The sequence below is a fragment of the Drosophila virilis genome, chromosome 2 (assembly GCF_030788295.1).
Source record: "Drosophila virilis strain 15010-1051.87 chromosome 2, Dvir_AGI_RSII-ME, whole genome shotgun sequence".
Classification (NCBI taxonomy): Eukaryota; Metazoa; Arthropoda; class Insecta; order Diptera; family Drosophilidae; genus Drosophila; species Drosophila virilis.
This window is the reverse complement of record NC_091544.1, coordinates 7,859,017-7,884,525: the sequence shown is the minus strand read 5'-3', so window position 1 is coordinate 7,884,525 and position 25,509 is coordinate 7,859,017. Positions and strand designations below refer to the sequence as shown.

The window sequence follows — 25,509 nt, the reverse complement described above, 5'->3', positions numbered from 1 at the left end:
GCGACGCCGCAAGCATCGAATGTTGCGCGAACATTTGCATTATTAAAATTGAAACGAAACAAAGAGGAGGAGGCGGAGTAGTAGGAGGAGGAGCAGGTCGCTGCATGGATGAAAGCGCGGAAAACCGACCGTTTTAATTATGCTAAACTTAGTTGGTTATTAAATTTTTTGGCAAAATGTGCATAATGAGAATGCATTTCGTTATTTTTGATGCTTGCCGGCTGCCTGGTTTATATTTAATGTGTGATCATCAGTTATTGTTGCTGTGCATGTGTGTGCATCTCTGTGTGTGTGTGTGTGTCTGTGTGTGTGTGTGTGGTTGCTGCACTTTGTTTTGGGTCGGTGCTCGGTGCTGATGTTGTTTTTGTGTGCGCGATTTGCGCTTTAAAACGATTATGAGTGTTGTTATTGTTCATATTGCAGCGCTAAGTGCACGCACCTAACAAATGATACATACATACACTTGCATCACATATTTACGCACAAACAGGCACAAGCGGCAACTCATCTTGTTGCTATACCCTGTCGTAAGGGGTTGCATAGGGCATGTTATGCTAATCGAAGTGCTATAAATCTATTTCGATAGTCGATAGTTGGCATCGTTAATACTAACGATACTGAGCAGTAGCAGCTAATGGGAATAGTTGATGTGCTAACTTAAACTTTCTTTCTGTTGTACGAAGTCTTGAATTTGGTTTTTAATTCCTAAAGAGAATTTTTGGCTTTTTGCTATCTTAACACTTGACACTTGAAATTTTCTAAAATATCAGGAAACACAGGGTAGCGCCCAGTGAGGCCTCGGCATGACCTGTTATGCTTTTTAACTTTTGTTGCTTAACATTTCAGGTTTTATTATTTTTTTGCTGTCCATTCGTCTGCTCAGCCGTTCGTGCATTTGTTTTGATTGTTCCATTTTCACATTATTTTATACATTTTTGCCAGCAACGCGCGTTTAATTAAGTATAAGAGAATTATGCAGTACATTGTTTTTGGTAGTTGGAATAATATTTGTGTTCGTTTCGACCGGTGAGTTTTAAGTAACATTTTGGTTACTGTAACCTTTGGAGCTTTGCTGTGTTTATATTATTTGCTTACTATTATTTTACGTTTTAGGACTTATGGCACAGTTTCCAATATGAAAAACAAATTTGATAGTATTACAAAATTGCGATACTAGCGGAGTGATAATTTTAATTAATATTTGAATTTAGAGATATGATAGCGGACTGAGTGAGAACTGTGGATTGCAACGAGCGCATCTGTTTTAATTAATAAATATATTTAAAGACTTGTGCATTCATTTTCAAAATTTTTTTCCACAATATAAATTGGATGATAATAATGCGTACACAGTAAAATGGCATATAAAATAATATTCTAACTATCTCTTCCTATAAGTAGATATAATTCTATAAACATTGTCCTAACTGGTTGACTCACTGACTGACTGGGCGGTAGTTAAGTATTTATTTTCACTTTTTTGTAAAAAGAAAAGTATTTCCTATCTTATCTCTTAAATTGACAGCTCTTTAAACTGTACATATAAACGTAACCCTATTAACTCGACGACCGGTCGTACTTTCCATTCGCTAATCTAAATTAATGCCCCTCACTCACAGAGGCCACAGTCGGAGTTTTATCATTCAATTAAAAAAAAGGAAACGCGTGCATACGAAATGTGCGAAATTAAAACGGAGCATTTTCACACTATATCCCCGCCTCCCACAACAATTTCTGGTTGAATAAGTGAATTCGCAGTTTTAAAAATGCTCGACGTGCAGTTATCCTGTAGCCGTAGTGAATATCCTTGGGATTGATAAAAGTCGTAAAAGGCATTTTATTCAGATTAGATTTTCTCTGTGACGATTTTGTAAAGGAGAGTTTCGGGCTGCTGCTATATGATATAAACTAGCTACTGAAAGTCTACCTTCAAGAGTCTGTTACATACATTTCAAAAGAAAATTACCGCCTTTCTCCATTTCGTTTGAAGTAAAGGGTATCGAAACAGGAAAAGTGAACGCATTGGTGAAACAATTTGCGCGCCGCCAACGAAATAATGAAGTGTTTAGTTGATTATCTGAACGCATGGGCTCGGGCAAACGGTTGAGCTCTACAATCCGCAATTCCAATTGCAAAAGCCCATTCACCTAATGGGCACCCAAGTCGAATGCAATCAGACAACGTTGGGTTTGTTTTGCTATTTTGGGTAGACAGGCTGTTGGGTCTGTCCATAATGCGCAAATAAACAGTCAACAACTTGGCTATAAAAACTCTTAAAATTACCTCAAGTTCGTTTTCGGGCACGCAACAGCCTTCGTCGTAGGTTCAGAGTAGGGGCAGCGGATACGGATATCTAGGGTGTTCCACGCATTGTTCAACGTGCGCCTTTTTGTGCTGCATACTTTTTGGGGCAACGCAGTTTGCAATTGATAACCGAAAATGTTGTTATCCTTGTTCTGTGTTTCGTGCACGGCTACCATATTTCAACTGCAAATCAAACAGAGGCCAGCTAAACGGTAAGGCGTGTGCGTGGGCGTAGGCGCAGAGCCCGTTTAGGTGCATTTGGCAAGTTGCAATGTTGCAAGTTTGTTTGCTCGATAGCTTAATTAAATTTGATTAGATGTGTTTTGCGTTTGCTTGCCGGCAATTAGTTACTTTTGCATGGAAATTAATGGGCATGTTGAGCTAATTGGCTAATTGATTGATGACTGGCAGACAGACAGACAGACAGACAGATAGACAGACAGCGCGGCTGAGTATGGCTTAATTGCATTTAAGTTACACTCGAAATCGGAATCCAAACTGTTGCGTAGTTCATCAAAAATGCACAAGCTGAGGGCCAGTTATGTTTATCTTTGAGTGCTGCCAACTGTTGTGAAGTCTTTTTTTTTTATTTTATTTTATTTTTTTTTTTGTTGCCGGCACGCAGATTCCTTGCTGCAGCGTCCATCAGATTGGCAGCGCCTGCATAATGCATACAGAAATAACCTTGGTCCGAGATGCACCGGGAGAAGAACTGTGCATTGTTTGCAAAGAACAACTTTGCTTTTCCCGTCTCTTGGGTGGTTTGCTCTGTGCCCGTACGCGGATGGCGGGCCAGGGAGCAGGACGCTTGAAAAGTGCTAAAGTTTGGACTGCGCGCATGAAATTTCTACTTTAGTTGTGTACTGTTGTACATATTTTGAGTTGTTGTTGCTGTTTCCTTTGTATACCCTTCCAGCAGGTACTATGAATGCAGCAAGCATCTCTCTTTCCGCAAGGTATATACACATTTGCTGAGTCAATACCAAAGCCGAGTCGATAGAGAAATGTCTGTATGTTTGAACTTGATTATATATTCTTCGCTTAAATGCTGGCAGTGCACAGGGAAAAATTGTGGAGACTGGTTATAGCTAAGTATATAAAAAAATTTGGCTTGAAATGTACATCTTATGTTGCTACTCAAGTTAGGTACTTAATCAAGTACTTACTAAATAAGAATTCGAAAATTTAAAGCTTAGTTCTTCAGTCTAATCAGAATAAATAGTTACTAATAACATTATTGACACCATGAAGATATTTTATTTTAGTTTCCGGCCAGCTTCTTTAAGCTAAGAAAAAGTATTCTTCTTTCTGCAAGGGTATTCAATATTTGGCACTCCAAGGTTAGCGGTTCCAACGTGTTATTCTTTGTTTTCATCCGCCCCTTCGACACACCTCCTCAGCACTTCAGCCCTTGGCGCGTGCTCATTTCGAGTAGTTGAAATTATTTTATAGTATAAAACTTTAGATTTTTTTTTTTCAACTTTGGCTCATTCGCCCGCTCGCTTGCTGCTATTTTGCTTTTGCTGGTGTTGGGCTCTGCCGCGCCCAGTTGGCTTCTCCGCAGCGCCTTTTTTGTATTTTAGCATATTTATATTTTAATAAGCATTCTTGCAGCTGCGCTCCGGCGCCTGTTTCAATGCTGCGCGTAATTTTACTGCAATTTCTGACAGTTTTAGAAAATCATGGTGAGCAGAAGTTATGAACCCGTGAATGCGTCTGTCAGTTGCAACTGGCGGCAAGGCAGGCGAATGGCTGGCAGGCAACGTGGCGTATGATTGTTATTAATTTCGCATTATGTAGAAATAAGCAGGCGCTGTTTTTTGCAATAAGCAATAAGTGTCAGCCCAAATGATATTTAGTGTCAGCCTCGAGCCGAGTGGGGAGAACGGCTAAGAGAGCGCTCAACGCCAGATAGCAGACAGAAATATAAGTATCTCTTCAAGAAATTGTAATAAATGTTTATGCGCCAATTACACGCATAGCTGGAGCATCATTTACCAATTACTATACATAAGACTAGTTGTGCACTCAGCATAGCTTATCCCAGTTTAAGCTCATTAATTCGTAATCATCGTTGCAAATATCTTTTTAATAATTATCTAGTCATCGTTCACGGCAATTCGATATGCTTCGTTTGTTGTTGTAATAAATGAAAATTCAATTAAAACGATGTCTCCATAAATATTTAAGCTAAAATAGAACAAAGACTAAGGCGTCATACACACTCATCATACATTATTTTCGTTGATACGCAGCTTATTGTCATTTTGCCACAATTGTTAACCATTTACACTTCAATACATTGTGGCTGGCAGCTAGGGTATAGACATCTGTGTGTGTGTGCCAGCCAGATATTGTTTATGTCATCTGTGTGCGTTAGCATTGTATGACATTGTGTTTTGTAACAAAATATAATCATAAACGTATTTTAATCGCGCCAAACCGTGTCTGGCACGTACTTGCCAACAACAACCGCACACACACACACACACACACACACACACACACACAGACAGACACACACCCAGACATGCCGCTAACAATGTTGGCAACGCTGACAGCAGAGACTGTTATAATAATTCAATAGACAGCCATTCCCCACTAATATAGTAAATTTGTTGCGAATCGCTGCGACCTGCCAAATCTATTGATCATTTGTGTGTGTGTGTGTGTGTGTGTGTGAAACTCTGTGTGTGAGTGCCAAGAAATTGATTTTGTTATCCAAGCACGTCATATACAACTATTGTCTATTGAATTAAATTGTTTTCATTACAAATGGCAGCCAAAATGAAATTTGTGTGCCTGCCACAATGTGAACAGCCAGGAAAATGTAACAATAGTCAACAACGGCTTCAAAGTGACGCATGAAAATGTTGAGCCACGTAAACAGAAATCAAATTCTGCCCATTTTTTATAATATAAAATAATTGAAAAGTTAAACATAAATTATATGCTTTTTCAAACGAGAAGACGAAAAGCTTGCGCAAGAAGGTTTGAAACCATTCAAGAGCAAATATTAAATTTCAAATGAATGGAGGCTGAAATATTTAAGGAAGATATAGTTCTTCAATATCAATACTTCGATCGATTCTATTGGTTATAATATACAATATACTTTACAGAAAAGGAAACTGGTAATTGCTTGCTAAAAATTTAATGAGTTCTTTTGATGCAGGCAAACAGCTTAACGTGAATACACTTTATGTTTATATTTCCCACATATATTTTATTCTCAGAGTTTCTTTTGTTTAAATTGCTGAGTTAGCTATCTTTTAAATCAAGCCGCACCGCTAACCACCAAACTTTGTCACACATCATTGGAACAAGTTGTCTGCCATTTTTTAGCTGCAACCATTTTTGAACAATCAGGTGCGTTGTGTCTTCAACCTGAGGAGTTCATAAAATGCAACATCAGCACTGCTTAAAGTTGGCGCCCAGACATTTTGTCAGCAGCTGAAGCATGTGGCAGGAACTCTTGACTGCTTGGCTTGCCTGGCTGCTATGGTTGATTGGTGGCTGGCTGACCCCCAGTCACGTGTGGGGCAAAATCAAAACGATTTGTGGCTGCTGCCTTTACACCGGGTGCGTTTGAATCTTTTGTTTGTTGGCGCGTGTGGAACGTCGTGAATGCGCGTAAATTACGTCTGACAAGTGACGTCTACGGCGGCAATGGCTGATTGATGTGCTCGCCTATGCAGCGACTGCAACTTTTGCCAAGGGCCCAGAATCCCAAACGGAGCGCTGCACGCATGACAGCTGCCATGTGCCCGGGCTAGTTGGTTGGCTGCCTGCCTGGCTGCCTGCTGGGCTTGGCTGGGCTGGGCTGGGCTGTAAACCACAGCAGATGCAGTTGCTCCACTGACATGTGTGCGATGCCAAGCCGTGCCATGGTTTGCGTTTATCCCTGTCACCTTTTAGTTTTCGGCGTTGACAAGCGCATACAGTTGACAAGGCTGCGCTTAACGGCAAGTGCATTTATCTCAGCCGGCCCAGGAGGCGGATGGTGGGTGGCGGTGCCCAGAGCGAATGCCTTTTGAATAACTTGCCATATTAGCGTTTCCGTTTCCGTTTCCGTATCCTTTCGACTCAGTTCAGTTGAGTGGAGTTCAGCTGAGTTCAGTTGCGCTTGGCTCAGCTCAGCGCTCGTCCCTCTGTGGGTATTTGTCAAAAGGATTTTGCTGTGATTTAGCAACTGGCCCAAATTTCACGCCCGCCAACGAACGCCTCTGACGGACAACCCGACAAGCACTCGCTGTTCTGCAATGTCTGTGTGAGATAGGATTAGCACGCATTGCCCCACATATACGTTGCCACATTGAGCTGCTCCGTCCTGAGCCGCTGCAAATTAGCTGCCTAATTGTTTGCCAAAGCCGCAACTTTTGGGGCGCTTCTCAGCGAGCGGCGTTTGCTTTGCTGCCCTATCCCACTGTCGCACTGCCGCTTGCCAAATGACAGTTGAATAATGTGCGCTCCATAAGCAATTAACGCGCCTACAGGGCTTACACACATACACATGGACACATCTGTGTGTACATGTGTGCCTACAAATTGAGTCAATAATTTGGCTCTGCCGCATTCTACGGTCGCAGGCACATTGTGCATAATAAATAAACGCCATGAAATACGCGACTTAACACGCAATCTGCTCGGCTCTCGCTCGCTCTCTCTTTCACTGAGCTTAAGCGTGTGTATGTGTGTGTGTGTTTGTGAGTGAGTGTGTATGCGCCACATGACACCACCTTGACTCATTAATTACGCACTGGCATTTTTATTTTCATTGCATACTTTCATACAATTTATTATAACAATGCGAAGAGGCAGCAGCAAACAGAAAAAACAAGTAAAAGTGCTCAAGTTGAGAGTATTCGACTATGAGATACCCTTTACTAGCTGTCGTATATACATGTATAGAAGTAAACATGCCTCAAGCTGCACAGTTTATGCTGGGGTTGTGCATCTTTATCGCTCACTCTGAGGAAAATGGTTTCTTGAATAATCCCAGAAGGAGGGAATGAAATATTTTAGATCTGTCTACACGAGAGACTACAAAATCAATTTGGTCCCTCCAGTTCATAGAAGCCCTAAGACATGCACACATGATCTAATCTGAAAATCGTCATTTATTGATCTTTGGGTTCATTGCATTCTTGATGTTGGCCAAGAATATGTAAATGTTAAGGGTTTGCTTCGTCTGTCTTTAACATACAAATAGACTAAACAATTAATACCCATTTTCAATGAATACAGGGTATAAAAATTACTGTTGAAGTACAAATTGCCTTTTTTTTTTTTTGTTCACATGCATTTGTGTGAGTTATTGATAGAGAGACACGCACAGATGGAATTGCGGCGAACAGGACAAGCCACAAAATGAAACGTTCGCCTCGTCCTTTTCAGCACTCGGCTCTCAGCTGGTGCTTATTTGCATAGTTGCCGCAACCTTCATTGGCTGACGCTAGCCCTCAATTGGTTGTTGAGCTTTGGGGTATCACAGCTTTATAATTTCATTTGTTGTGCTTCAGACAAGACATTTGTTTATAAAGGGATAGACTAAATAAGTTTAGATTTTTGTATGTCGAAACAGGAATACAAAGATATTTAAGTATCAATATAAAGAATCTATATTAAAAAAAGTTTCATGAGTTGGGATTATCTTTGATTTTTGCTATATTCTCGTTTTTTTATTATTCACAAAGTTTTTAATTTTATCATAATGAATTCAATAATATTGTGATCATAAAAGGAGCTTAACTTTTTGTTTAGCTTATATTTAACATTAATTTTTGTGTTAAGTCTTTTACCACAAAAATATTTAAATTAATGCCAAGTCTATTTTAAACAATTCATTTGAAAGCCTCATTTTGTTGAATTTTTTTGTTTCTTGATTTTAAGTAGCGAATTACAGTTTCGTTGGAGCTGTAGTTGCACAAAATAAATATTGCTTTTTTACTTTGGTTTAAATTTTTTTTGTGCTGGGATTGCTTCTGTTGTTGTTTTTATTGTTGCTGCTGCAGTGTGTGGTCGTATTTTCCCCAAAGAATCTGACGCACTTATCGCAAATTACTTTGGCAGTTGCAACTGTGCTGCTTTTGTATATAAATTTAACAATTTACCCATACACGTGCATGCATGCGTACATGGCATGCACATGGGATTGTAAATTACATAAACACACACACAAGCACACACACACACGCAGCCATTTACACAAAGAGTATTTTGTTATTGCTGCAGGCAAATGAATTGAATTCGTAGATACTCGTACTTTGAGAACCCTAAATGAGACGTCAGTGGGCAGGCAACGTGCTACAACAAAAATGTGCAAAGTTTTTGGCCAACAACGGCGTACAGCATGGCGTATGTGTAATATTCCTTTGGCGCATATGTCCGTGCGAATCGCTCGACAAAACTTGATCAACAGTAACAACAACAACAAGATAACCAAAATGCCCGAGAAGTTGGTCAATGCAAATGTAACAAGCTACAACTGCAGCTGCAACAATGTGCGGCAAGTTTGTTGGTGCTGCTGTTGTTGCTGCTGCTGCCACAATTAGCCGCATGGCTCATTAAGAGCGCGCGACAAATTTTTTAAAGCATGGCTTGCAGGCGCAGCGATTGTCAATTAACCGTTGTTTGGGGCGTTTCAATGGCGCTCTTAATGGCCGCTCAACTGCTGGTGGTGCTGCCGCTGGTGTTGCAACACTCGTAAGTTATTGTTGTATGTCCGCTTGCATAAGATGTTAACGCGCACTTAATGCCACTTAAAAGTATACATAAATCGTGAGGCTCCTGGCAAAAAAGGGCACAAACGAATGATGGAGGAAGGGCAAGGGAAAATGTGGAAACGATGAGTATGGCAACTGTTGCCCGCCGGTCACTTGTCCACTTACATGGCTACTTACAACGCTGCTCAAGCATATGCAGATGACCATGTTTTCAACCCCAACCAAATCCTATCCACTCGCCCTGCCCGCCGTCGGTCGCAACGCCGCCTGTCGACAGCAGCTGCATGCAGCGCAGCAGCAACTGTGACTGCGGCACGCAATTAAGTGCATTTAATTAATTATTGTTGATAAAATAATATTTTTGCAATTTATTGTGCATTCGTCGACCGTTGGACTGAGTGGGCCGTTTTTTTTTTTTTTTTTTTTTTTTTTTTGGTTTATTTATGCATATGTGAGCGCCCATAAATAACACAAACGGGGCCGCTTGCATGCGCTTTTCCATACTTTTGCGCTGACGTTATCTCAGCCCTCCGCCAGCAGCTGACCAGCGCTGCGATATCGCTGCCGTGGCAGCGACATTGACTATCGATGCCAGCAACAACGTCGGCCGTGCCAGATCAATTCGAATAACAATAATTTCTTCCGGTCGAATGACAACGCACGACGCACAGATACATAGACGGACAGACAGATGGACCGAAGGACAGACGTTCAGACGGTCAGACAGGCAGGATGACAGCGGGGCAGAGATGCCTATAGGCGACTGCATTTGCATACCGGATGCGCATAAGTATACAAGGATTGACAGGATGTGTGGGCCGTGCACTCGCATTGTTTGCTGCCATCATGGCCATTTTGATGAGCGCCACAGCGGGCAAGCGTTGCGGCCCATTGGTAATTTGTTTTGCATTCGGCTCTGTACTTATCGAGTTAAATGCAAACATTTTTATTGTGAACTCAACTAAAAACGGGAGAGAAGAGCTGTTATACAATTTAAATAATACGAATACCATAGCTTACTTTACAAAGAGTTCATCAGATTGATTTGATTCTTTTCTAGTGGTTGGGAGGAGGGTGCTCTAATTTTGTTATAAACGCATAGAAGGAACCATCTCCAGTCTAATAAAGTGTTTATGTTTTAGTTCAGCATTAAAAGTCGAGTTGATATAGCCATGTCCGTGTGTTCGTATGTCCATTGTCTGTTTTTATTCGAGCTAGTTTCTTAGTTGTTAAGCTATCGTCTTGAAACTTTACAACTGTAGGTCCGTCATTCAGTTGCAGGTAGCAAATTTTTATTTAATTCTTTTGAGTCCTACTTGCTGTTTTGTTTTTAGAGATGTGATAATGTGTGGTACAGTAGGGACATTTAGTTGGCAAATCTACGGAGCATTAAACATAATTTTCCACTAATTTTGTGATCCGCCATATAAGGTTTACAAATCGTTTTGTTCTCAATTAATAAAAATAATATTTTATTGAGCAATTTGTCAGAACAATAGTTTGATGTTTCTGTTGTTGTTGTTGTTGTTGTGATATCTCTCGATTATTGTTAATCATTTTTAGTTCACCTGCATAGCAGCATGCTGGCTGCCCATTAATATAAATAATTTCAATATATTTTGCTCTGTACCATAAATTATGCTTAATGTGTAGTGAGTCGCACTAAAAAGCAAACCATTGTTAATAATGCTTTATTATATTGCCAATAAAATGCCAGGCCAAAACTGAATGTTATCTCATCATGATGTACGAGTGTATAAAATCGTATAACGAATTTATATTTATACGCGCAGAATTGGATGTTGAGTGCGATGAATCCTTTAATGTGCCAGCACCTTTTATTCATGCACGTTCGTTTTTTCACTGAGCTCAGGTTTATTGTGAAAAACTATCGCAATTTATAAAAACTGCCGTTTGCCCTAACTGCCAGCTATTTTATTTTTATATCAGCAAGCGAAAAGCTTTGGTCATCGGGGGCTGGGCTTATGCGGTTGCTGGTGCCGAGAGGCGCACAATCAGCCAGAAACATGACATAAAGACAGGTAAAAATGCGTTTGCCAAGAGTGCTAGACATTAAAATACCCTAATTGTAGCCAATTACACATATATCTTATATGGCGAAATGCATTTTTGGCAAGATCTCTAATTATAGACTTTCGAGCTAATTTAGGCAGATGTACACACAAAACCAGACTTAGCTAATCTAACTGCGGCTGCACGAGCTCGCAGAAGACCTAATATACCCTACATAATACTTTATTATACCTAAAGTTTGCACGGCATCTAGCCAAACAATATTGAATGCATAAAGCAATCAAGTATTCAAAGGATTATATCTATAAAAAAAGTGTTAGTTACCATGTAAAATTAAATTGAAAGTGTCAAAGTTGCTAAATGCAAACGAAGATGAGTTTCGAATAGAATAGAAAATAAATTAATGGATTCATTATTTTTTAGCTAACTACACTTTTAAAGACTGTTTCGATTTTGGGACATGGTACAGCAACCCAAATTAGCATAGAGCCTTGGCCTGAAATAACAAGGATTATATGAGTGCAAGAAAAACAGCAACTACTTAGCCAAAGGGCTTATCAGGCTACAGTCACTGCCGCTACCACTGCCACAGATGCTGCTGTTGCTGCTCTTTTTCTTGTTATGGTTACAGACAAAGCGCCTGCTAATCCTGCATATAGCTGGAAGCAAGACGGCGCTCAAATCGAGCCTCAATGCTGCCGTTGAGTTCTTCAAAAATTGCCAGCTAATAATGCAAACGATAAGAGCGGCAACAGTCCGAGATGAGGCGCAAATTGTGCATAATTATGGGGCGTGCCAGGGGATACCCGTCTAAAGCGGCACAATTAGCGGGTTTAGTGGAGCAAACTTTGCGGCCGAGCCATAAATTGGCGGCCACAATGCCTGCAGGCGCCCAGATAGAGCGCCAAATGTCAGCTGTCAGTTGTTCTGGCTGTTGTACTCGTTATAGTTGTTGTCGTTGCTGTTGCTGTTGCTGTTGCCATTTTGTGGTTACGCCTGGTCGAGTCAGGCAGCTGATTTCGTTTCGTTTGGCGCTGTTTTCATTCCGCTTGATGTCGCTTGCCAGGCATATTTCTTTAATGAATTTAATCGCGCGTAATAAACCGTCGCAGGCTCAATGTACAAGGCTCTTATAAAAGCTCTACTCACACACACACACACATCAATATACACACGCACACACACATTCGTACACACAGCAACTACGGTTGCCCTGTTCCGGGGCCGCTTATATTGTTTGCTTGGAGTCTTTGTGGTCGTTTGACGTTGATAAGCATTCTGATTTATTGACAAACAAACTGTATACCCATGCAGCTGTGTGTGTGTGTGTGTGTGTGTGTATTTTGCTGGCATTTATTTAAATTTATATATTTATTTATGGCCGCTGCAAATACACACACAACATTGCAGTCGAATAGACGAACTGGGAGACATGCGCTTCGCTCCGATGTCGCGCTTAAACACACATTTCAGCTTCGACTTTTTGTATGCATTTGCTCGGCTGCACTTCCGCTCGCATTCAATAATTTAAACTTCCTGCATAAACCGGAAATGGCAAATAAAATGCAGCGTCATTCAGATGCACAGCGAAAAAATGTGTGTCAAAAACGTGAATTTCGTTTATAATCGTAATTAAATTTTAGAGCTGCGCGCTAAAATATTTTTTTAAGTGCAGCATTTTTGAGTATGGAAGCAGTTTAGTGACAGACTTAAAAGCCATTTACTTTTCTGTCCCTTCAAAATATGCGCAATAATAAAATCGAATGCAATACTTTGTTGGAGCTTAGAAAAATGTATTGCCCTCAAAGGCAGAATAAAAGCAACACTATAAATTAAGGTAACAAAGTATTTCACACGAGACAACAAAGAAAGGGTAAAATTATGATAAAAAATGACAGAAAACGAGTGAGTCAATGTATTCTCGACTTAGTTTTACCTTGTGAATAGTTGTTCTTGAATAATTTGATTTATTGTAATGTACCGTTTAATAATAAATCCATATCATACGGTCTGATCTTGTACAGTATTCTTTCAGCTTAATGCAGTACAGCTTACTCTCAGATTCATTATTCCGCACTCGTATGCATATTCATCTTAAATTCGTTTTTATACCCTTTACCCAGAAATGGGCTTAAAGGGTATTGTGAGACTGGGCAAATAGGCGTAAGTGGCAAAAGGGGTTTTTAATCATGGCATTCAGAATCGATGAATCCACCATGGATTTAGGGAAAGGCTAGTATTGCGCGAAAAGTGTTTTATGTTTATCAATAACGTATATATATAATAGCATAAAGGAGTAGCGCGCAGGGTATTTAGTAGTCGCCGACCTGTTATAATTGAGCCTGTTACAAAAGCTGCATTCTTTAGCTGCTTAAATTGAGGATTTTAATGAAACTGATCGCATTTGATTTTCTTTTCGACGTTTGACAGTGCAGTTTGTGTGTTGTGTGTGTTTGTGCTTGGCTTTAATTTCATCGTGCTTTTTTGGCGACTGCAACTGCACGGGAATCACATAAATTACGTGATTTTCGCATACGCTTCTTTGGTCCAAATCCGTGCATAAAAGTCGTTGCAAAAAAATGCTATACATATTTTTTTTGTGCACAAGCACACGCACACACTCGTACATTGAATGACCATGAATTACATAAAAAGCCGCAAATACCGAAGTCAAAATGCGTTGGCCCAAAGCATTGTTGCTGTTGCCATCGCTGACTGCAAAGCATACCAATGCGAATGCAGCCGATGTAACTATAACCCATTGCCCATGTTGTCCTTGCAACAAAAAATACAACAAATAGCACAAAAAAACTATAGCAAAAATAATAAAAATAAATGCAAATATGTATTGCAATCCTTTAGGCGCACGGAACATAATGAAACGAAAATGCTACTGTGGCAGCTACAGCCACAGTCGTGGCAAGGACGGCTTGGACAGCCTGGCCCCAAATGCACAATGCGGCGTTCACAGCCGAAGCCATTCGCCATCTGTCCCCTTGCCGCCTACCAAATGCCATCTACCGTCTCTCGACGGCTTGCCGAATAAGGAAAATAAATAAAAACATGCAAATATTTCTTTGGCCAACATTTTAACAGCCTCCGCCTGCAATCTTCCCGTTTGCCAACCAATTCGCAGCAATTTTCATACAAAAATGTTTTTATTTATTCTCTGCAGGGCCGCGTGCTGGTACGGTCTCCGGGTCCAGGCCTGGTGCTGGTCGTGTGCCTGATCCTTGTGGTCGCTGCTTGATTTATATTGATGAATGTCCGTTTGTTCGTTAGTTCCGTCTTCACAGACTGCCAAAGAGATTTACTTGCTGGACGGGTGCATGCGGCCCGGGGGGGAGGGGGCGTGGTAGTTACTTTACACATTGCCTTTGTTGCTGCACTCCCATATACAGCTACACATACAAACACGCATGCTCATGCACATACACACACACTTGCTTATGTTCGGAGCCAGAAATTATTGCATACTTTACGGAAATTAACCGCATTTCCATTTCTTGCACGCATGCAGAACGACCACAGTCCCACTGCCCCCGCCGCTCTGCCACGCCCCTTACACCTACCAACTCGAACATTTCCCTTTTGCATATATACAATTTTAATGACTTTATTTTTATGCTTGCATACAATATTTTAATACCCTAGCAAAGGGTAATTAATATTTTTACATAAAGTTGATATTTTATTTATAGTCTTATTACGTGTTATTTTAGTTTTCAATTTTTTGTAATCGTGTAAATTTTGTTCGGAATGTATCTTTTATGTCTGGCACCTAAAAAGTAACTGCTGCACAAATAATTTAAATATCGTGGGAATAACTGAATAATTGATAAACAAAAAATCTGCGGCTTTTGTACATGCTCCTAATATAATTAAGCCAACGTAAATGTATTTTTCAATTATTGCAAATATAATCGGTTTTTTATTGTATTGGCAAACCCTGTACAATAACAATTTGTATTTAAATGTGTTTTAGGCATTTAACAATAGATTCTGTTGTGCTTATTTCGGTTGTATTGAAAACATTAAAGTTATTTTTTGTTGTTGCAATTCTAAAATAAATATTGTACATGAAATTATTATAGATTTGTTAATAGCTACTAATAAGCAGCCTAGGCACATCGTAGACCTGTAATAATACAATGCATTTTAAATAATTTGTATATATAGTATGATGAGGTTTTATTTGCAAATTGGAAAGATGATTCCAAATGTTGTTTGCTTTAATCAGAATTTAGGATTGCATATGCTTAAGAGCATCTAGTTTTCGCCTTAGTACGATTGTTATATTATATCTTGTTACTATGGCGCTTTTACCGCCTGGGTTTCCCCCCTTTTTCCACAATATCATGTGAAGTGCGTGCAGGTTAAGCGAGCTGTGGAGTGGCATTCGCCGGGCGCGCACATTCCAACATATTTCTTTGTGACATTTTCCTTGTGCATTATTAATCAACTGGGAGTATTTATAATTTATGTTGACATGCACTTATTTATAAAATTCACAACACATTCGGAGAAATGGCAGTGAGGGAACATCATTAACAGCGCCGACTTGGATATTTAAGTGGATATTTTCTATGGGGCGTAGCATTTCCGGCAAAAGGCTTGACGTCAGCGAAAAGTGTTGAATATTTAATGCAAATTGCATATTACTCGCATTTTGAACGCAACTTCGCAAGACTTGAATGGCTAAAAAGGTCACGCAATAACAACCAACTTTTAACCCTTCAGTCTGTACCGATTTTCTTCTCAATAGCTGAGATTTCTTTCACTCCTATTATTTCTCCAATTGCTTGAGTTTTTCCTCCTGTTTACCCTGCGCGAAAACGTGTGGATTATATGGAGTTGACGAAGTTGTGAACATGTTTGCAATGGGTAGAAGGATGAAGCTACTGTATCTTTAATCCAATGAGCTTCCAAAACTTATACGATGATCTTACTGTGAACTTGCATCAGGGTTGCACTCCAAAAATAAATTGATCTTGGTTTAGCTGATGTTTTGAAACAACTTCCTGAACTCTTGTTCGGTTTATGAATCTGCCCTTTCGCAAATAGGTTTTGATTCAAACAAATCATGTATCGCAAATTATAGAAGTATACCAAAAACGTACATATTTGTATAAGACACATCTACAGGATATCTTCTAGTCAGACACTTGCCACATATATATATATATATATATATTGCAAACTTCTAATGAAAGTAGTTTTGTTCTTGACTGGCCCCAAACAAAGAGTCTTTGGCTAGGGCTGCGTGAAGCACGTAGCAAATAGAATCTCATTTCCGCTGCTCCACAGCTGGGCGAAGAAATTCGCATGCAAATCGTGGCAAGGTGCAAAATGAAATGAAAGCCAAAGATAACGTAAAGAAGAGGGACTAACAAAGGCTTTTAGCTGGGGTGACTAAGCCGCAAAATAAGTGAAGTCATGTGGAAACAACACTTGTGGCTACGATTTGATGCAAGCGCTTTAAGGCGTAAAGGGCATCATATAGCCATTTCCCGGAATTATTTCCGTCAATGAAAAGACACCTGTCCGGACATGCAATTTGAGCGCTGTCCCAGTAATATTCTATTGCTGACAATTTGCAAGTAGTTGATTGCAATCATGGGACAGAACAATTTTGATTGGACATAGCTGCCTCTGCTGCAGCAGCGAGTACAAATACTCAATTTCAATGGCAATTTTTCATAAAGTTCAAGCGCAAAATGCTCTATCCAGATACGAATGTGAATACGGATGTGGATGCGGATGCGGATGTGGATGCAAATGCGGATGCCAATTGGCACGCTCCGGCGCAACATGCCATGTGCGTAACCTATTTCAAACAGAGCGACAGCAAGAGAGCTAGCGGGTGCAAGAGAACAAGCAAATCGAGCTGTCGCCTGTCGGCTGCACAATACAAAACAATTTGCTGGCGTTGCCACCGCGCATTGCTCGGCTACTGTCAGTCTTTCAGTCAGTCTATAAAATCCACACACATAGCGCAATTGCATATAAAACGCAGAGTAATACTTGTTACTGGCGCGTCTAATATTAACAATGGCAGAAGTGTTGCAGCAGCACCAGCAGCAGCAGCAACTGCAGCCGCCAGCAGTCAGCTGGCAATTTAATGTAACAAGCATATTGACTGCTGACAAATAGCATTGCATGTCAATTCATCAAAAAATAGAAGAGAGAAAAAAAAAAAACAAGAGTGCTCTAGTCGACAGTGCACGGCCAGGAAATACCCTGAACCTGTCTCCGTGTCAAGTCAACCTTCTACTAAACTCTGTGACCTTTTTCATTTCCTTAATTTTTATAGGTGGAGAATGCATCTAAAAATTAGAATATTCTTAATTTTGATATACCATACGAGAATCTGAGTCCGGACATGGCTATGTTGACCCAGCTCTCGCTTCCTTCTGCCTGGCACAAAACTACCCTATTTATTTATTTATTTGAGGGTATATAAAAATATATATTGAAAAAACTGCGCAAAACTATTGACACAGAGATGAGGAGCAGCTAGGAGGCCAACAGTTGCTGATCCTGGCACGCACTTGCCATTGCTGGCTCAGCAGCAGCGGATGACTGCAAATTTGCTTAGCTGCCAAACAAGCTTCGATTGCTGCGAGTGTGTATGAGACTTTTACAAATTGTTTTGAAATGAAATTCAAGCGCCATTTGGGAGCTGTGTGTACTCTGTGTGCACTGCCTTGTGGTTGCTACAAGTTCCCTCAAGTATTGTTGCTTGGATATTTGCAATTGAAAATTTACTTTCGCTACGCAAATGATCAGCGGGTAGAGCAGATGCATGTCAATAGATGACTTATCCCCCACATTAAAGCAACTGACCTGTTCGACTCCGATTTCGAACTCTAGCTTTGAAGCCTTATTCTATATTTAAATGTTTGGGCAATTTAATATGCATGTCTTTCATTTTTTATTCAATCTACTCAAAAGACGAATTTCTAAATTAATATGTATAGTTTATTTTTTATACCGTAACATAACATCGTCACATCGATAAATATCGATTTAAAGACATGGTTTATAAGCATAAATTTATTAAGCGTGCCCATACCCTACACTTGAATCGGTTTGAGTTATGCCTTGTACGTCGCTTATCTATACTATCTTAGGCTGATTTTTACATATTTCCCTAATTAAAATTCACGCTCTTCAAGCGTTAATTTCTTCAAGATATTGTAAGGCTGTAGTACATAATCCCAGTGCACTCCTACCTTGCTCAACATTCTGGTTCATTCCTCTATTCCCTTTACAACAAATTGGCTCAATTATTGCCGTTTGCACCGCTTTCCCGCAACGCACCGAGGGCCGACTTTATTTTGCCGGCAAGGTATAAAAACTTTATTAAAAACTTTGTGCCCAAGCCTTTTTCGGAGCCTTCCCTGTTTTATTACACGTTGTCTGCTGCCTTTGGGTCCCGACTTGTGTTTTATATATACATATTTATATAATATACACGCACATTTAGGCAGCGCACTGCACTCCAGGGGCGCCGAAGAAATCAAATTAAGAAAATTTCCTTTCTGGCAAAACTTTTGTGCCTGTTTAGAGTTTTGTAATACTTCAACGCTTCGGCGTCTGCGTCTCCTAGATGCCTCCATGTTACTTGTTTTTGGCGTTGGCCTTAGCCCCATGTGGTTACTTCAAAAATGCTAAATGGTCCCAAAGCAATTGCAACCGCAACAGCAGAAACAACTGCAAAAACAGCAACAGGGGAAGACATCAGTTGGCTTTAAAATCCAGAAAAGGCCAATAAAAATTTCAGCCCAAAGTACTCGTTTGCCTAATAAAAAAAACTGGGCTAAGTCATCCGCAAGTCAGTTATTTAATCCTTAGCAGAGCGTATACATTTTTTGTTGTTTAATATGTAACGCTTTGAAGAAAATTTTCGTGTTTCATGAATTTGATGTACAAATGCCTTTTTTTCGTCTCAAGAACTCAAGTCGTATTCAAAGCCTTTTTTAATTTTTTGTATTTCTTAATCGTTGATAAATCACGTTTGCTTTTACTTATACTACTCACTTATACGCCTCCGGTCGAAATGATTCGATCAAAATTTCAAAAAATTCCCAAACGCGCTTAGTCATGCCCTACAGTTTTCGACAATATATTCTTGAGTAAAATTGTTTATAACTCCACAACGAACAATGAAAGCGTTTAACAATATATTTTAATGCCTAAAGAAGATTAAATACTCTTTGTCTAGTATATTGGCTTATATAAAAGAATATATCTGATTGTTTAAATTGTAAGCCTAGATCACGAGTCGGCTTAATAATCAGTTACAAACAACTATTTTGCACGTTCGACTTAAATGCCTTGAAGCGTATTCAAGTTTCGACAACTTGACTTTATTTCTCGTACTTACATCTTCCAGAGGTCTTTTTGTTTTGCTGATGGTTTGCTAAGGCTTATACAAACATTTATAGATGGAGCTTTCCAAATCTTGGAATGTTAGGCAGTTAAAATTCCAAGCTGAGTCGGATAGTTAGAAATAAAGATAATTTCTATTAAGCAAAAAGTAATTTTGTACATATGTTGCTTATTGTTATTAGCTCGATTACCTTTATTTACTTCTGATTAACTTAAAGTTGGTATATCTATTACCGAAACCTTTTTATGCAGTTCACTATTCAGTCTTTATGGTCTCGCACACATTTTCAAGGTCAAGTGGTTGGCTTATGTGCTTTTGGCCGTTGGCCGTTACTGCTGTTTTTGTTTGGCCATATCCCCTTTCGGGTTCAATAATGTCATAGAGCGTGTCGCAGGCCAGGCGCCAAAATTTATGACCAAATTGTTGACCTGGAGCCTTTGCGCCCGAGCCATTGAATCTGCGACCAGGCAGCGTAGCACGTGCCGAGCCCAGGAAAATAATTTAGCCAAAAACATGAGAAGCTTGCCGTATAAATTATGCACACACAACAACAATACACGAGATGCTCGAAGGTATTGTCTAAGCGACCTGCCCACAAATGCAGCGCTGGCCACAACATCAGCACCAAAAGGAAAAAAAAATATAGACAACAACAATGAGAATATCAGCAACAACAGCAACATCGAGAACAGACATTACTCACCGCTTGGCCTTTTATTTTATTGTATTTTATCTTTTGGATTACTTTTTGCCATGACCACAACAGATAAACTCGAGCATCTTGGTCGAAACGCAGAGTAGTGGGAAAAGCAAATAAGAAAGGAAAATGCTGAAGCTATTGTTGCATACTCGTCTTGGCTTGGGCTTGGTCTTGGGCCGCCCTGAGGGCTACAAGACAACGGCAATGGGTCCTAACAATTGCGCATGTTAACATACTTGTAAGTAGTTTTTCCACTTTGCCATGTTATTCCACCAACACACCACCACCACCACCACCGGCTCTGAGGGCCAACAAATACCCATGGCAAAGACCACTTGCGCATTTGTTTTGGCCACCAACTAGCCGCCAGCGGTTGCCATTGTTTTTGTAATTATCTGCACGTTATTTGTGGGTCAATAAAACTTGATATTTGTTGTTTGACCAACGTTTAACGCTCTCTCGCGATACGATTTATGGCATAAGCGGGGGCTAATTCTGAATGCCGCTTAACATGCAAACAGATTAACGTAGCCTTTGCCATTATCAAGAGCTGTACAAGTTTTCAACAACAAAACTACTTAGCCTATAAATAAATTTAAAGGATTGCCGCAGCCTGAAATATTCAAGTTATTCAGGACCAGTGCTGAATAATGATTATGTTTCACTGTTGATAAATATCTCAATTCAGTGTTGGAAACACAACTAAATATTTAGTGTTGAAGAGCACTCAAAACGTCAAAAGTTCTAAAAATACGTATTTAGAATGAAAAATTTTGATTTTGCTTCTAAAGCATTATGTATTTTAAAACAGGAGTGCACAAGTAGTATTCGGCGAATTGCTTAAAATAAAATCATATATTTTAGTTTTTCGTGAAGCATTATGAACTTTAATTCTGGTAAGTTGTGAAAACCTTTTAGTGGTGTTCAGCGAATGTTTTTTTAATCTGTTCTTATGGCCTGCATATATAATATGTTAATGTGTCTCGACCATTTATCATGGCGCCTTTGTTTTTTTTTTGGTTTAGATAATTAACACATGCCCAAAGCTGATTTATTTATTTGAGTTTATGTTGCTCCATTGCCTGTTGTTATAGTATACCGCTTCGGCGGTAATTGTAGCCGCTGTCAATGGCTCGCTTGGCACACAAATTTATAAGTAATTTGCTTTGTAGGCGGGGATCTGGACGAGGCAAACAGACAGTGTACCTTGTTAATACCCTATGGCAACGGTATAAAGGGATCGTCCAAATATTGACTTTGTTAAGAGCGAGTTCATTTTATTCAAGTCTTTTCACCAAGACCTTACCTGTAAAATTGCCTCAGGTGATCCTTTTATTTTAAAAAATTAATTTCAATTGCGTGCAGCCCTCCTCCGCGTTCATGTGAGAGTAGAAATTTGAAGCCAATTAAATTTGATTATATGTTTAATAATTTGTTGCTCCCTCTGCCTTAACATTTAGCAGCAATTACAGGGTATATTAGTGCCGCCCACTCTTATAGCTTGTTCTTGGGTGCTTTGTTTTGGTTTTGTGGCAATCATTAATGATAAATTACCAGTATTTGGTGTTCAATTATTTAATGAAGTGGCCAACGCGTTGGATCCGGCTTTATTGCGCGCTCCGAAGAGGTGCTATCAAATTTCAAGCAATTTAATTGTATTGTTTTATGCCAGCCTTATATTTGGGCAAATTTGTTTGACTAACAAATTTAGATGAGTAATGAAATACATTGCTGCTTCTTTCCACTTGACCTATCCCCACATTAATAACAGACATTTAATAATGATTTTAGAATATATTTACATTGCTTGTGCTGTTAAAAGTAAATAAATAAATATAAAATGGTTAGACATTTGACGTTTAGTGCCGTAAATTGAGTGTGTATCGCGAGTTTACTTCGATAAGTGGGAAATTTTAATCTACCCTCGATATTAGTATGTAGAAGTTTGAAATTTGTGTACCATAATCAGTAAAATATTTGTATTTTTCTTAGATTGCTCGGCAAACTCGAAGCTGGAAAAGGAGCGTACTTAACAAAACCTAGGAGTTGGCCAAAAATTAATCTGACCAAAGCAAAAACAATGGGCAAACAACAAATTGTAAGGCACGAAATACCAATTGTACTAATATAAGGTAAGACAAGTAAAACTTATTGTTTACTATTGTCGACCATTTAATACCCTTATTAACATTTTGTCTAAAAGGGTGTATATGTTAAAGCCAAAGTGAAGTTCGGATTGGCTTAAACCAGAATTGTTCCCTTTTTCATGCAAAACCTTAATTGAAGCTTTCTAGCTATGGCCAAAATATCAAAAAAGTGTGTGTGCAACTTATTTTTTGTTTCAGCCGACTTTGACCTATGCAACATTTCTAAAGATTCATGAAATCAGGAGACAAGTTTTTACAGAAACAGGTTATAATAGTTTTGTGCTCTTCTATGCGTTACAAGTTTCATGCAAGAACTCTAATACTCTTTACAAGGGTATAAAAATGCAGATAGTAGAGAAGTAGGCAAATCTACGGCATGTGAGTGAGGCAACGTCAATTGTTTAAAAGTGAAAATTCGATTTTGTGGTAAGGCGGAGTCGACAAAAACAACAACAGCAGACAAATGGCATGCAAAATAAAGAGCAAAAAAATTGTGCTTTTTATAGGGTGTGTGAGTGTGTCTGTGTGTGAGTGTTGCCTTTTAGTTTGAAAAGGCTGTTATTGTTGCAGTTGCTGTTGTTGTTATTGCTGTTGCCTCGGCATGCTGATGCTTTGTGTCAATGGGTGGACAGTTAGTTGTATGCATGTGTTTGTGCGCGTATCTGTGTTGATGTGGCCAAAAAATATACACAACAATCGTGCAAGCAACACACTCACAAGCACACAACAACAAAGGGAGCAGAGTTGGGCTGGAATCGTCAAAGACACAGCCAGCTGTTGAACCCTGGATGAGGCAGCATCATGCTGCATGTACAAAAAAAAAACAAGAGGGAAGGATGCAAAATCTAGCATTGGGCAGGTGGAGCAGGAGCAGTAGCAGGACTAACAAGAAACGTAACGATAACGAAAAACAAACTTTAAAAATTGGATTCTTCATTTGCATCGGCAAATCCAATCAAGCCAACGTAAAGACCCCGGCCAGACACATGCACAACATAAAGTCGATGCAGAGCCATGGACCAGGCGGCAGACGTGGTCCAAAAGCTTGCAAAACCCCACGCGGTTCGGTATAAAAGTTGGCCACGGCACCAGCACATGCAGACAAAAAGAAAGAAAAAGAGAGAGCAGCGACAGAGAAAGAGAATGCGAGGTAGTGAGGCAGGTACGTGTATGAAACGTACAATAAATGAAAGGTGTGCGCCGCATGTTTGGCCATATAGTTGACCATTGCTTATGGCTTAGCTAGCATGCTCAGCCTTCCTGCTGCTTTCTGGTGTGTCCGGATGAAAATTGGTAGCGATTTGTATTGCATTGGCCAGCACAAAAGAGGCTGCCATTGTTCCGATTGCCGAGTGCTCCTCAAAAGTTTTGCCGGCGGCACTTCATCATCCCCTTGCACTTCATTCGCTGCCCGCTGCTTCTTGATGCTGTGGCATTGCAAAATTTCTTATTTGTATGCTTGGCTTACCTGCCGTTATCCATCTGCCTTGTGTCTTCATCAACTGGGCCTGTATTAAGTCGCTTGTTGGTAGCCTTCGCCGCCGTCACAGCCTGTCTCTCACTTACGCTTTGTCACTGTATTCGATTTGTTGCTGTTGTGGTTTTGGCTGCACACATATACATATGCACACACACGCACACACACACGTAACATATGGAGAGAGAGAAGGGCAAACAAAAGCCGTAGCATACTTGTTGGGGCCGCTCGCTTCGGTTATTGATTGCAGGCATACGTTTGCCATTTTATTACAAGACCCAAAAATGGTCAACGAAAAAATGCAGCAGCATTGTTTTTTGGCCACGTTAATTGCCAGCGAAACCAAACATTTGCGTCAGCCCAACCGCAGGCAGCGATGCTAGCCGCAGCCCCACCATCAGCGTCAACGTCGACATCGACATGGACGACAACATCAACCGCCACTTAAATTGCCCAAACCGCGACAAGTGTCCGGCTGCGACTGCTGCCATGGTTGCGGCCAGCCATAGACACGGCCCGTTGAAGCGCACAAGAAAACCATTCATTAGCGCTTATCAAGCCCCAACCTCAATGGCCATTTGATTTTGCGCTTAACCTAAACTACACGACCTTTCTGCTTTTCTTTTCCTTTTTTTTTTTTTTAGTCCAACATATTACAAACGCTTAGGCTGGCCGCGCGGCAATCGCTGACGTTTATTGTAAATGGTTGTCCAATGAAAATTGTTGTGGCCTATCAACGTCAACGCGGCCTGCATGGTGTGGGCCATGTCCTAGGAGGTGTCCTGTGTCATTAGTGCGAGGAAAAAAAATTCTCGCGCGAGCCGTGAAAAAATAACTGGCAGTTTTATCGGCCTATACACAACGTCTGTTGGCTGTTGCCACGCTTTAGTTTAATTGGCACTTGACAGTGTGGCCAACAGGCTGCTGGCATTGCCGGTGCTATCAATCAAATTGGCTCCTTCAACTGTGGTCATTGGAACATGTGTGCCAGATTATAAAAGATTTGCTTATTGGATTTAATGTGAATTCTTAACAAAAGAATTGCATAATAATTGATGTGATATTGAACTTTAATACACGTGGCAAAAATATTGTATGCTCCTTCTATTTGAATAGAATGTATTACATTTGATTTCAACTAGTTAAAAACAGCACACATTGATTGTAGACATTAAAAACCAACCAACCATACTAAAAGACAATCGATAAGGAATGAAAAGTGTGACTTATTAAAGGAGACAAGCCTAACCCAATAAAGTATATTTATCATTGACCAACAGCCGAGTCAATAAGCCTATGCTCGTCCGTCCGTTTCTATAGATCTTCAGTTTTGGCCTCCTTAGCGCGCTGTAGCATAGTAATAGTTGGTCAAAAAGTTAGTCTATGAAGATATCTTGTCCAATCTAAGCGTATATTGGTTTCTGTATCTTACTATTCACAAGCAAACACTTAGCAACGTCAAACTACTATTTCTTATATATACTATAATATACATATCTTAAGATATCTTAACTAAACCTTTTATTTTATATTCCTATTATGCGAAATGAGTTACGATTACAATCGAAGTTATGTATCATATAGCTGTATAGCGATAGTAGGTAAAACACCAGTTTTTGTACTTACAAATATTCTGCTCGTCTATTGGTGCTGATCAAGAATATATATACTTTATGGGGTCAGATATGCTTCCTTCTGCCTGTTACATACACTTGGATTTTGCACAA

At 39.8% G+C, this 25,509-nt stretch overlaps 1 long non-coding RNA gene across 1 annotated transcript in view; it reads left to right on the top strand.

Moving 5' to 3' along the window:
- Positions 1–20,888: 20,888 nt before the first annotated feature.
- LOC26531212 (uncharacterized) overlaps positions 20,889–25,509 on the top strand; it is a 252,619-nt gene continuing 247,998 nt past the window's right edge. Inside the window, exons 1-3 of the long non-coding RNA XR_001450104.3 lie at positions 20,889–21,054; positions 22,151–22,290; positions 22,362–23,467. This is a non-coding gene — a long non-coding RNA (uncharacterized lncRNA). The remainder of the gene's footprint in view (positions 21,055–22,150; positions 22,291–22,361; positions 23,468–25,509) is intronic.